At 34.7% G+C, this 8,714-nt stretch overlaps 1 long non-coding RNA gene across 1 annotated transcript; it reads left to right on the forward strand.

Annotated features, from left to right (window-relative positions):
* The first annotated feature begins 3,451 nt into the window (after nt 1-3,451).
* LOC145790203 (uncharacterized) lies at nt 3,452-4,145 on the forward strand. Its single transcript, XR_014328868.1, has 2 exons — nt 3,452-3,725; nt 3,841-4,145. It is a non-coding gene; the product is annotated as an uncharacterized LOC145790203 (long non-coding RNA).
* Nucleotides 4,146-8,714: the final 4,569 nt, after the last annotated feature.

The following is an 8,714-nucleotide window of genomic DNA, read 5'->3' on the forward strand; positions in this document are numbered from 1 at the left end:
TTCGACAATCCTTTGCTCGATGTCCATCACCACCACACACATACCACTCGCCTTTAAATCTTTTGTTGTTCTCACCTTTGAAGCCTTGCTTGGACCCTTTGCGATCATGCCTTCTCTTCCTATTGTTGTTTGACCTCGAATTTTGTCCTTGTTCCACAATATTTGCAGGCCTGCATGACTTGGTTCCCAGATTTCTTGTCGGATTTACGGTTGTCCTCTTCAATCCTTAGTCGCACGATAAGTTCTTCCAACTTCATTTCCTTGCACTTGTGCTTAAGGTAATTTTTGAAATCCTTTAATGCTGGCGGAAGTTTCTCAATAATAGCAGCAACTTAAAATAATTCATTCAAAATCATCCCTTCAGCAATGATATCATGTAGGATCAACTGAATTTCTTCGACTTGACCAACCACCATTTTAGAATCTAAGATTTTAAAATCCAAAAAACGTTCGACAACAAATTTCTTTGCATCGACATCTTCTGTTTTGTACTTTAATTCAAGAGATTCCAACAGTTCTTTGGTCGTCTTCTTTACACAATACACATTGTATAAAGAATTGTCAAGTCCTTTAAGTATGTAATTCTAACACAGGAAATCACCTTGCTTCCAGGTATCTACCGCAATAACAAGTTGACGATCAGCATCCTCCCCTTTTGTCTATTTTGTGGCCTTCTCATGAAAGCATCGGGCCAAATGCAAAGTTGTAAGATAAAACAGCATTTTTTGATGCCATCTCTTAAACTCTGTTCCATTGAATTTTTTCCGTTTTTCTCCATGGCTTATTGGCACCATCGAAGTCACTGGCAGTGGTACCGAGACTATTAGGGTCACAATCGGAATAGTCTTAACACTATCCGTTAACATGTTTCTAAAATTCACAATTCAAAAACCCAAATAAATACGTACAATAAATAGAAAAATAATTTATCGATCTTAACGGTTAGAAAACTAGTTATTAAACAAGCGAATTGTGTAAATTTAAACGAATTATTTCAAAATGTAAATTATTTTTGAAAGCCAGAAAAGAATTATTTTCGAAAAACAAGTAAGAAAACGAATTTCTTGTTCAAGTATAAAACTAGAACAAGAACACACAATGTGAATTAATTTAATTAAATAAAACTTACAGATTATTGATGAATCAAAATGCAGCAGCAAAGAAAAGCCGAAGCGTGTATTGGACACACTTTTCTTAAGATCGTTACGTCCTTGCTACGGTGTTCGAGAACAGATGACGCCGACCTCTCAGGATGCAATGACTGCATCCCAAAATTGTAGCACTACAAATCTGGGTTTGACAAACAGACTGTGTTATAATCTCTCTTATAGGGAAAAAAAAAGAACAAAATGCAGAAGAGTATGCACTGAAGAAGAGGAGAAAAACGAATTAATGAATTGCTGGATAAGGGCCTAAATTTATAGGCTTAAAGGATGGGTTTGGAAACCCTCCGAACAAGTGCGAATTAGAAAATCGCTGAAGTGAAAAGAGGTGATCGAAGAAATGAAGGGAAGGAACTGGTTCGGATTTGAATTCAAAAATTCAAAATTTTCAGCGAAGAATTTGATTTTTCCCGCAAAAGTTTTGAAAAAATTCAAATGAATTTTGTCCAAAAATTAAAGTTAGGACCCGACCCACAACCCACACCATGCACCCCAGCTCGATCGAACGGTGGCGCCACACATGTGATGGATTTGGGTCATGCCCACTTTGTCCATAACTCTCCTCCTTACAAAACTTGGGATGCCTCTTGGGGCCCATCCCAAGTATGCCAACTCTATGCCAACCTAAAGTTTATATATTTCTTTGTTTCAATGTGAGACAAGCTATTTAATGAGCAAACCCACTTTGTCTCTTCAATTTCCATTTTCACGAACTTGAAAATGACCTCAACTTCCCATTCACTCGGAAATATTTTTGACAAACCGTCTTTGGGGCATGATTCAACATGTGGCAAAGAATATGTCACCTCTCGTACCCACTTCAAAAAGTGCATGGGTACTGCTTCAATTTGTACTCAAAGTTGTCCAAAAATAAACCTGAAAACTCAAACTTTTCATCATTTGTAATTTTTTAAATTGCATTGGTAACATGGTTGTTGGCTTTTTTTGGCTTTCGAATGTTAGAAATATAATTAGAGCGTGCCAACAAGAATCAGTAAGTCCTTACATAAATAGTGAATGCCTACCAATCAATCAGACAATTGCTTCAAAGTTCTCTTAGCTTCAATGAAGAAAACTTATACTGGTGGCTTGTTTTAGGAGAAAATTCAGAAGTTATTAAGGCACCGTTTGGGAAGAAGGTTTTCAGACTTTTTTGGCTACTTTAGCCACAAAAAACAAAATAGACTATTTTAGCCACAACAAACAAAACATCACATTCAACCCATAATCATTACACTCTTCTCTCACAAAAAAAGCCAAAAAGCCAAAAAGCCAAAAAGCTCTTCCCAAACTAAGCTTTTTAGCCCAGGCTAAAATAGCCAAAAAAGCCAAAAAGTCAACCCACTTCTAATTAAGGCCAAGTTTGGCATCTACTAAATAATACAAAAAGTCAAAAAGTCACTATCCTATTTAAGTCACATCATCTTATTTAAATCACATCACCTCTCTAACACATCACATCAAACCCAACCTAAACCCAATCCATATAAGCCAATAAGTCAAAAAGTGTACTTTTTTAGAACATCCCAAACTAAAAGAATGAAGGAGAGAACAATGTCAAAAATTGAATTTCATTAAGTAAACAAATGTTTACAGTCGTACATCCACACTTCCACAGCCTCGAAGAGAATTACAATAACGAACAGACAAAACTAGAACTACTCATAAGTAACTGAAATGCAGCGCAGGAAAGTAAAGAATTGGAATGAAAATGTAAAGTAAATAAACTGGTTTCTGGATCTGAGTCTCTGTAAATGTAGCCATCAATGGCTATTTATAAAAATAAAAAAATAAAATAAAAAACTTTCACCAATAACTACTTAATAATCACCTAAAACTACCCACTCTTTCACCTTCATTCCCACAATGCTGCATATTCTTCCATGCCTTCCACTAAGTCACTTTATCTATCATATTCTTCACATGTGCTTTAACTTCTTCTACTTTGTCTTCCATGTTCCACCATGCAAGACCACTAACTTTGTAACTTCTCTTAACTCTTGATTGATCAAGAAAGTACCACGTGTAGGGATGGCAATTTAAACCCGGCCCGACGGGGACCCGATCCCCCGACCCCGAAATAAGTGGTTTTTCCCCGAAAAATATCCCCACGGGGACGGGGATGGTATTAAAAAATCACTCCCCGATCAATTTCGGGCCAGGGACGGGGATAACTGTCCAAGCCCCGTACCCGGCCCGGCCCCGCCCCGTCCCCCGCCCCGGTTTGTTCCCCGAATCAAAATTACAATTTCACCCCTATATATATATATAAAACCCAGACCTAAAACATTACCCTCACTCATTCAGATCACTCATATGCTGCTGCTCTCTCCTCTCTCTAACCAAGGACGCTCTGCTCTCTCCTCTTTCTCACCGACGAGGCTCTGTTGCTCTCTCCCCTCTCTCGCCGATGATGCTCCTCCCTCACCGCTGCTGTGCTCCCTCACCGCCGATCCTCCCACTCTCTCTCACACATACGACGGCGACGGCTCATCCTCTCTCACCGACATCGCGGCGGAAATTCCTCTCACTCTCACGGAATCTCCTCTCCTCTCTCTCACGGTATCTCCTCTTCAATCGTGACTCTCTCTCTCTCTCTTTGATTTTTGCCTTTGTTCTACAGATCTGGTTCTTCAGATCTGGAAAATAATGAAGCAGATTAGCTTTTGTTCTTCAGATCTGGTTCTTCAGACCTCGTGATGGCTTCAACGACTTCGTCTCTAGATCTAGATCTAAAGATCGTCTCCGGTGTCTCTGGTTCATTAAATTTTTTTTTTTTTTTTTGGGTTTTCTTAGATCTGTGTTGTAATGAACATTCTAATTTTTATTTATTTTTTATTTTTTTTTGGGTTTTCTTAGATCTCTGTGTGTGTAATGAACATTCTAATTTTTTTTTTTGTTGGGATCTAGTTGTGTGTAACGAACATACTAAATTGTTGGGTTGTTGATGATTTTGAGTTATCTAAATTTTTTTTTGTTAAATTGTTGATGATTGAGCTTTTTGGGGGATTTTTCAGAGTTGTGGTTGATGATTGTCGGGGATTTTGCGGGGTCGGGGAAACCCGATCCCCGTTGGGGACGGGGGTGGGGGGAGGCGATGGTTTCCCCGCCGGGGATCGGGGGCGGGGGCGGGGATATTTTGATCTTCGGGGATCGGGGACGGGGAGGGCGATCCCCGGCCCCGACCCGGCCCGTTGCCATTCCTAACCACGTGTCCTGCAATAATAATAATAATAATAAAATAATATTTATGGTGTCAACCGCGGTGCTTCTATTTACATCATAAACTAATTTAAATACACTTACCATTTTTTTTAATTTTCTTTCATTATAATTTAATCTCTAATTAAAATCATTATTAACGACACTTAAATCTAAAAAATTTAAAACTTATTTCTCAGCTCACCCACCCCTTTCACCACTACCCTTCCCTTCCACCACTCATCGCCACTCTCCTCACCCCTCAGTTGCTGTTGCCGCACACTACTACCACACAACCACTCTTCGAATGGCTGGACGAACAGAAACCCAAATCTGTGGTGTTCGTCGGGTTTGGAAGCGAGTGTAAACTCACCAGAAACCAGACTTACGAGATAGCTTCCGGGCTAGAGAGTCATCAGAATTGCCATTTTCGTGGGCAATGAGAAAACCAAGCTGGGCAGCCGACGATCTCGACGCTCTGCCACTGGAATTCGATCGCCACATCTCCGGCAGAGGCAAATTCTGCAGCGGATGGGCACTGCAGATGGATATTCTTTCTCACCCATCGATCGGAGGTTCGTTTTTCACGTTGGTTGGGGTTCAGTGATCGAAACATTGCAATTCGGACCGTTTTGCCATTCATCATTGATCAGTCATTCGATGCGAGGTTGTTGGTAGAGAAAGGTTCAGCGATTGAAGCGGAGAGAGGTGAAGATGGGTCGTTTAGCGGGAATGACATAGCTCGCTATGGTTTTGGAGGAAGGACAAGAAATGAGGACTCAGGTGAAAAAAGCTGCTGAAATTTGTGGGGATCGAAAGTTGCACGATCAATATCTTACTGGGTTCATTGACTATCTTAAAAATAAGAAGTGAGGTTCGGGTGTTTTAAGGTAAAAGACCATGTCAGTGCTTGCTTGCTTGCGGCGATTGATGGGGCATGCTAGCATAGGTGTGGTTTGGAAACTCTACTTTTTGTTTAAAAAATAAAAAATCACTAGAAAGTTATATTAAAAACTTAAAGTTTTTTTAATTTATTTATTTTAGTTTTTGAACTTATTTTTGTAAAAAATTAAAAAATTATTTTAAATGTATTAATATTTTCATCTTATGTTTTAGCTTTAAAAAAAAAAGTAATAAAAAAGTTCCCAAATCACTCTATAGATATGACAATGAAAAGAAATTTGAATTTTATTGTACTACTAATCTTTTTTTAATCAGCAAAAGGAAAGCAACTTTACTGATGTAAAATAGTGGGGTGTTTTGAAATGTATATTAAAAATTAATTTTTTAGTTTTTTTTTGAAAAAATATGTAAAAAAATAGAGAACTGCTAATGTAAAAAAAATAGGAAAGCAACTTTACTGATGTAAAATAGTGGTGTTTTTTTTGTTCTCTATTTTTTTGAAAAAATAAAAAACAAAAAATTTGTCGTTTTGGCTCGGGCCATTCGAGCCCCATAAGTTTCGAGCTACAAAGCGGGATTGTTTTGACACATTGTTAGGTCTAGAAAGTGAGTTTAAAAAGTAGACATTTATATCATTTCCCTTATTAATTTAGTATCATGCCATGTTTGTTTGTTGAATTTGATTGATTGAAATTATTGATATTGAGATTGAGTGGTAAAATTATTAATGTATTAATATTAAATAAAATATATTTATTTAGATATTAGTGTCATGGGAGTTTCTTCCTGCATACCTGCATTATCTCTGTACAACCCATCACATTACAGCCAATCTAAATTTTTTTAATTTCAGCTATTAGTTTTTAGATTATATAAAAGTACTCGATCTTCTTTGACCTCATACCCTAACTCTAACCTTAATTGAAACCCTTGCCACCACCATCATTGCCATCAACCGCCAATGTCATCCCTTTTCCAATCCACCCTACCCCCACCCTCTTCCTAAACTCATCACCCCCTCCCATCTCCATCCCTTGCCCCGTCATTTCTTCCCATCGTTGCTACCCTTGCATTCTTCTTCTTCAAAAGTCAGGGGAGCTAGGGACTGCGGTTTTAATAGTCGAAATACTCATCTAATTCATAATTATAAAAAGGTTTTTGTTACATTATTTTTATCCTAAATTTTATATAAAAGTAAAAGGAAGATATATCATTTTCCTACCAAGTAATTAGAATCCCATTGTTGGAAAGAAAGTCGTCAACCAAAATTCCAAATTTCGAAATCTGGTCTTTAGTCTGAAACAAATATTTGCTCAATCTTTTTTGATACTTTTTTTTTTGTCAAAAGAATTCTCTATAATATTTTTCTTCCAATAATTATTGCAAAGACGATAATGTTTTGGGCTTAAACTATTTACCTAAAGACAGTAGGTTGTCACCAATCCACAAAGTGAATTATACCGTACTGTTTGGACCTGTGGAGTCCATTATGAATTCCCAATTCAATAATTTAAATCGTTTATTTTTTAGATCATAACGTATAGTTATTGAATTGATTTAATTTTTTTCATAAATAATTTACACATTATGGCCTAAAACATGAACGATACAGATCATTAAATCAGGACCTGTGATAGGTCTCACGAATCCAAACAACATGGTCCAATCCACTTTGTAAACTGGAGACAAGCTAATTCCTCACCAAACTTTCATAAATTGTAGACAATTTGATTCCTTACCTAAATTATAATTTTTTTATGAGTAAATTACATTTTGCACTGCTACACTTTGTATCAAATCTCATTTTAGCCCTTACACATAAACTCATGACAGCCAATCCTGTACACTTCTGGTCAAATTCTACTTTGGTCCTTCCAAATGAAATTGTGACAGTCAACCTCCTATATTTTTTGTCAAATCTCACTTTGGTCTCTGTACAAGTGTCAACATCCCCTTTCTATTACTCAATTGTTTAAATTTTTAACAAAATCAAGTCATGTAATGAGAATGTGACTACAACATGAGGGTAAGAAAAGAAAATCATCTACATTTTTCACCAATACACATTTTATTCCAAAATTTATATCAAAATGTGACTGCATTAGGCTAAAAACAAAATGCAAATTGTAAACAATTAAGAAGATGAATTAGGATTTTACATAAATTGGAATCACAAAATTTTATTTTTCACAGTAACACAATTTTCTGTCTATTTATCTTTCTTTCTCTTTGATTTATTTGTTGTATTTTTTTATTTATTTAAAAGTTCTACTTTCTTACATTTTTATCCCAATTTTTACCATACAACATATATACACAGATTATATTATATAACTCTTATATGCTTATCACGAAGGACAAAGTGTATTGGTAGAAAATATGGATGATTTTTTTTTTTTACCCTCATTTTATAATCACATTTTTGCCACATGACTAGATTTTATTAAAGATTTAAAAATAAAATAACAAAAGAGGGACATTAATACTTATGTAGGGACCAAAGTGAAATTTAAGTAAAAGTGTAGGGGTTGACTATCATGATTTCATATATAGGGACCAAAGTGGGATTTGACCAAAAGTATAGGAAGTTAACTGTCATGATTTCATGTGTGGGTCAAAATGAAATTTGGTACAAAATACAGGAATGCAAAGTATAATTCACTCTTTTTCTATTTTTACCCCTTTTTTTTTCCTTCTCTAGTGAGAGTAAGTACAAAAAAATTTATAAGAAAAATTAGTAACTATTGTAAAATAGGAATGTTATACTGATAAAATTTTGAAAAACATGCTATATATATAACATCAGTTTTTTGGAAAAATACGATAAAAGCCAGTTTTTTAATATATATATATATATATACCATTGTTATAAAGATAATATATCTACACCTAGTTTTTAGACGCAATGATATACCCAATGATATGTTAATAAGATGATTGGTTGATGGAGAATAAATGAGATAGAGATTTGAATTAAATATTTTAATAAAATGACATATTATTGAGTTTAGAAAGTGAGTTTAATTTTTTAGTCTGAATAATAACAATTTAGTTTTTAATATGTGATTGAATGAAATTTTTTTTACTCTACTTTTATTTTTACTTGAATTCAGTTTTAATGTTTTTTCAACATTAAAAATGAATGGGTTGAGTAAAAATTAATTAAATTTGTTTGATAATCACCATTGTATCACATAAAAATTTAAATAATTTTTAAAATGTAGACTAAAAATTTAATTGTTTGGTTTTCATTGTTTTTTTGAAAATGAGTTTGTTATTTTTCATTTTTTTTTATTTTTGAATAATTTTTTTAATATTTAAAATATTTTTTTTACTTTTCAAATACGCTCAATGTAGATATACTTAAAAATTATAATATTTGTGATTTTTTTAAAGTACAAAAATTTTAGTATATTTTCATATTTTTGTGTATTTATCGTTTTTTTA

Source organism: Camellia sinensis, chromosome 5, assembly GCF_055761805.1.
Source record: "Camellia sinensis isolate YWXY chromosome 5, ASM5576180v1, whole genome shotgun sequence".
NCBI classification, from domain to species: domain Eukaryota; kingdom Viridiplantae; phylum Streptophyta; class Magnoliopsida; order Ericales; family Theaceae; genus Camellia; species Camellia sinensis.